Source organism: Micropterus salmoides, unplaced genomic scaffold (genome assembly GCF_014851395.1).
Source record: "Micropterus salmoides isolate LMB-PRFRI ecotype aquatic unplaced genomic scaffold, ASM1485139v1 Ms_hic_scaffold_13, whole genome shotgun sequence".
In the NCBI taxonomy this organism is placed as follows: Eukaryota; Metazoa; Chordata; class Actinopteri; order Centrarchiformes; family Centrarchidae; genus Micropterus; species Micropterus salmoides.
The window spans coordinates 28,030,106-28,036,105 of NW_024040374.1; positions in this window are offsets into that span (position 1 = coordinate 28,030,106).

Below are 6,000 nucleotides of genomic sequence, written 5' to 3' on the forward strand. Positions count from 1 at the left end.
TAAAGCCATGCTAGCAGCTCTGGGGGGTGTACTTGTAGCCCTTGTTTGTGCCTCTCATGTATTAGCGTCACATTCATGTCACATAGCGAATCATCCATTTCCCTAAGAGATAAACACCTGGTGATGTTTGAAAGACATCATAGTGGAAAATGCTAACATGCTGATGTTTAGCAGATATAACGTTTACCATGTTCACCATCTTTGTTTAGTGTGCTAACATTTTAATTAGCACTGAACGCTGCTAGTGCTGAGGCTGATGGGAATGTCGGTAGTTAAGCAGGCATTTGGTAATAACCAAGGTACTGGTTAAATCAGGGAATCACCAAAGTTATTACATGTCATCCTGAGGGGGACATGAATGTCTGTACCAAATTTCATGGCAATTAATCTAATGGCTGACGAGACATTTCACTCGAAACAGATCGACATCGCTATCCCAAGAGCCATGCCGCAAGTAAAGTGCTGCCACAGACAGCACTTTACCTGAGCAGTAATCCATGGGTACATACTGCTGGCCAAATGATCACAGAAAGACTATAGTGCTACAACTCTTTTTATGGATGCAGGCTTATCAATTAAAAAGAATATGTATGTGAAGATCACAGCATCACACATCATTTACATGTAGGAGTACATGATGCAATACATAATGGGCAATATGAGCCTGTGAGCACAACAGGGAGGTTGACCCTGTACAGGAAACTCTTTGATACTCTTAATTAGATTGCTGTATTGTAGTTTGACCTTGGTGGAAGACACTACACTACTCTGTCTCTCCCTCCCTCTCTCTCTGTCTTTCTCTCGCTCTTGGTTGAGCTGGCAGGCTGAGAGCACATAGTGGTGCATGGGCATTTTCTCCTGGAGGGTAGGAGAGAAATGCAATCAGCAATTCAATCGTGGCCATTGTGTAGCAGTGCTGATGAGCTTTGCAGAGTAGATAATGGATTAAATTATTTATCCCCCCCCTCCTCCTCCTCCTCCTCAGTGCTTATTGTTGCCTCCTCTTTGTGCAGCTACAGCGGTACACAGACGTAGGTTGAAGGCCTAGATCACTTGCTGCCTTTCATAGATCTAATTTTTCTAATTAGCGCTTGAATGCAGAATGTTCTCTCCCCCTTTACCCCCTGCCTCCGCCGCAGAGTTCATTGTCAGATACGTTCCATGAGGTGAGCATGTGAACCTATCAGCATCCAATTCTATGACAGAGAATACCGCTGTACCACCACATCACCATCACTCCTCGCTGTACTTCTCTTATGAAACGCTAAATGATCTCGATAATAACCCAATCAAGGACAGTTTCTTGAACTGAGTGCTATTAGACTGCAGCAGCTGTGCGGAGGACTGGCTGATCTAGGATCAGGGGCACTGTGACTAAATGTCACTCCTCTTAAGTGTTTTCAATTATGTAGAGACCATATGGAGGAAATAGGAAAGCTGCTGGATCCAGATTATCTACAAATTGAAACTTGGACAATCCATACGTGATATTGATTATGAAGGCCATCAGCCAGGAGCTCAGTATATAATTTGACTGAGATCTGTGATGCACTAGTTGCATTAATGTTGCTACAGCAGCTGTCAACATCATTATCAGTAGTTCTGGAACTACTGTAATGTGCTACTGATAGTTTCAGGTTTGACCAAAAATTGTCTGCATCAATCTTAAATAAATCAGAAGCCAAGAGGAAGTAGAAACCAAATTATGAGCCATCTGCTATAGACATTATGAAGTATGAACAGAAAAGAAAGATAGAATTAAATACATCACTGCGTCTTAAAATACAAGCACCCAGAAGCTGAAACAAGTGAGACGTTTCAGTTAGTAGTTAAAGACAAACATAAGAAATGTAACTTAATTCCAACTAACCCCCTCAATACGAAGCCCCAAAACCAACAAAAAGCAGTTAAAGGTTATCAGATCATCAATAAATAACACTGTAGAGAAGCATGCACCATATACTTTTGTCAGTTGGTTAAAAAATAAAAAGCAAAAAGCTTGTTAAAGATAAATAGAAGTATATATGCATGACATAAAGCTGTAATTTAAGTTGTATACAGATTGTAATTATAGGGTAAATATAGAATATTACCAGCCTTACCCTTTAAGGTGTGTTTATAATCACTCCAATATGTCTACTAAGAGTTAATAAGTAGTTAAATAAAAGTCTTTGCAGGATATGTGTGAGCCAGGAGGACACAAAGAGAACCAGGAGAGATGGCGACACAAACCATTCTTAAAACAAGACAGTGTCATCAGAGGATGGTAATATGTTTAAATCACTTTTATTCCTGTCTAAGTTTAGGTAAAACTATTGGAGACTATGTAATGCTAATAGTAGGAGTATCAGTACAAGTAGGAGTACAGCCCCTTGAATACATCCATGCATATGCATTTGTCTCAAAAAGAAGCAAATTCATCTTTCCACTGTTGATATCAGACCTGAGTGGCAGAGCTCGTTTCTCTTCCCTAACAGCTAATACAGGCCCATTTTAGAGTGTTGACAGATGATGCAACGGTCACGTCGAAAAAAAGAAAAACAAAGTGCCACCAGTGTTTCACATGCAGTCCGGAGTGATGCAGACTCTGTGTCTACAAGCACTCCCTATTATTCTTACTGTGGCCGGTGGAGGCTTGCATGTACTGTAGGTTCCAGAGCAATGTGGCCTGCTTGTGTTACATACTTTTGTGGGCCGCCTCCCTGACAACTGGCAACAAAGGATCCATTGAGCAGAGGCAGCAACGAGGGGCTTTGATGGGTAATCTGCATGCGTTTGTAGAGGGAAACTGGAGCTGGGTTAAAGGAAACAGGTGCAACTAATTACAATATCCCCAGTCCTCTTCTCCTCTGGATTTCCTCCTGCTCTCTCTCCTTCTTTCATTTTCTTTATCGTCCTTGTTTTCCTTATTGCGAAATCTTTTGCAGGGGTAAAATTCCCTAATGAGACTTACCATACACACACACACACACACACACACACACACACCACAGTGCAATAACACAGAGCGTGCAGCTTCATTCAATTCTTCCTCACAGGTCAGACATCAAAGAGGTGAGGTGAAATCTACGAGGGAAGTAACAGGAAGACTTCTTAATTTAATACTTCACACCGCACATGCTATGACTTTGTTCTTTGCACGTCATCAGGATGCTATCCAACCTCTGATAAACTGAAAGCAGGATGATATACTCCTCTGTACAATATGGTCTCTCTTTGTCACAGTGGATGTATTCTGTGTGAAGAACTGTGTGCTTGCAGGCACAATCTACAGTGCAAAATAATGGAAATTTGAGAGGTTTCTAAAGCCCCTGGCACTAAGCATTACCTCTACAGTAGATGTGATTTCCAAGTATCAGGCTGTATTTCTGAGTCTAGCACAGTGCTCTAATACATGAGAGGTCATTCTGTGTAGACACAGCAGATATAAATTTAAAACATGATCCATTTGTCGACCCTTCTGCTTCCAAATGTCTCCTTTCCGCTTTTTTCCTCAGAGCTCGAGTCCAGCAGAGGCGATTGGCCAAATCCATACAGATAAATCATAAAAATAAGCTGCTCAATACATAATACATTATGTGTTTGGCTCGTCTGTGGCATTGCAAAATCATAAGCAGATTTTTTTATAGAGTTACAGGCTGATCTTAAATTTGGCAGCATGTACAGTAGGGGAGGGATTTCCATGTTGATAATTGACCCTGATGTGAAACTGACATAAACTGACAATTCACTAGATAGCTAAGTAACTAACTAGGCAAGGCAGGTCTGTCAAGTTCTGGATTCCTCCACATGCAGAAGCAGTGTACGTGTGGCTGTAGTAAGAGCAATGCCTGGCATTTAAGCTGCAAATGTTAGCATGTCAAGCTAACTAGCTTAGTACCTATAATAGTTACGTTAACCTAGCATTATAACCAACTTGCTGCATATCATTAGATTACATTAAATTATTTTAGGTGGTTAAAGATTAATCTTGTGTAGTATTTACAACTACTACCTTGGTCTATCCTGCAGTACAAAAACAATGCTGTTTCTTTATTTCACCTCTTCCATGTGGATAAGCTGACTTTTTCCATGCTTACAGCTTTAGCCTCGGTCGTTAAGCACAATTTCATCTAGACCCTTTCAAAGGTTTTCTTTCAAATAAAGCTAGTAATATGTTGCTAGTTACCGAGCTAGCCACAATAAGTAATTATGGTGCATTCCAGTTATAGTTGGTAGTCAGAATTTCCCAGTCAGAAACTTCAACTGGAGCGCCCCTTTAAATCACGAGAACCTCAGCAACTAAAATCTGTGTATCAACAGTTAGTGGAAGCTGTAGCCTAGTTTCTACTAAAATAAATTTTAAAAAAATCTCACATTTGATACATTTTTGGGCTATTAATATACACAAACTCACACATGTTTCATGTTCTATTGATTATTTAATTTAAATTTTTAATATTTATTTTGTTAACACACACACACACTTTTACTTAATGTACTTTATTTTTAATATATATTATTATTATTTTTTTAGAGTGATTAATGAACTGTATAAAATGAATTGTTCTTTTTTAATTTATTTGGAGCTTTGGCAATATTGTTGTTTTACATTCATGCCAATAAAGATAGATTGAATTGAATTAAATGGAGCGCGGCATTAAAATCTGTTGGGTTTCTGGAACACGATCAACTTGGGGTGTGATGTCATTCCCAGCTCCGATGTCTGAGGTAAACGGAACGCGCCATTACAGCCGGTGTTCTGACGATATATGCTACTTACCGAAATGTTCTACCTCCCAGATCTGCGCATGCGCATGACCTACAGTCTTGGTACCTACTTCCACACCCATAAACCCCTGAACAACCCCCCCCGAACAATATCTTAAAAAATAGTTGATAATGAATGATATCTAAAAAAAAAATTTTTTTTCATTGGTCCTTTTGAATGGTAAGCATGTAAATTAGCTAACTCATTGTGCACACTGTATGTTGTGGTTAGGTTAAGGGAATCGGAGTTAGGGTCTGTGTGAATCAATAGACTCTGTGATCGATTTGATCGATTTGCGCTATGGTTGCATTTTTTAACAAGGCAGCATAAATCGTCAGAGCACCAGCAAAAGCGACTGCTGCCGACAGGAACTGAGAAGCCTGTTTTGTGAAATCAGGGGTTCCTTGTTTCAAAAGTCACAAAGAATTCTGAGCTGTTAATCTGCCAATATTATAATTTTAAAGCGCATATGTGCTGACAGATGTAGAAACTAGCATTAATATAATCAACATGACTCTATGCCAGTGCAGATGAAAAAGGACTCAGAGACGTTGTTTTACTCTGTAGTCTATCTGACATAAAAGCTGGAGCGGGCTGCTAATTGATGCCCTTAGATCTCCATCTTTTGTTCTACTTTATCTCGTATGTCTAGTCCTTGAGCTCTCCTTTATATCACTGCACAATCAAAATATGGAGTGATTAATTTGCAGCTCTGTGTCATGTGGTTTCATTTGCCGCAAATACAGTCAAAGACATTCAATAAAACAAAGTGCTAAACTTATGGTTTCTCTTGTGTGTCCCCTCAGTGAGTCATTATAATCTTAGCGGATACAGAATGGTGACTCCCCAAAGAAAAAAGCAGTTATTTAATTATACAGATCCATTCAGTTCATGATGAGTGAGTCACATTAAGACAATTCAAAGCCTGCTATCTTGCAACAACACATTCCAAAGTCTGTGCTTCATGCAGGGTGCAATATCTTCTCCTGCACTGCCACACCTCCAGTGCAGATTAGCTCCATCTATGTGTGTGCAAGGGAGGAAAGGAAAACAATCTTGCACTAACAAAACCATTATTAGTTCATTATGAATTAGAGAGCCACATCTGCAACTAATACATGGCCAGGTGGGATTTGTAAAGAGAGTACAGTGCAGAGTTTGTTCCACTAATGCATTATAAACACTGCGAGAACATGTGGCCTTTGAGGTTATAGTTACACTGAATATGGAACTTGGTGTTGCTCAGATAT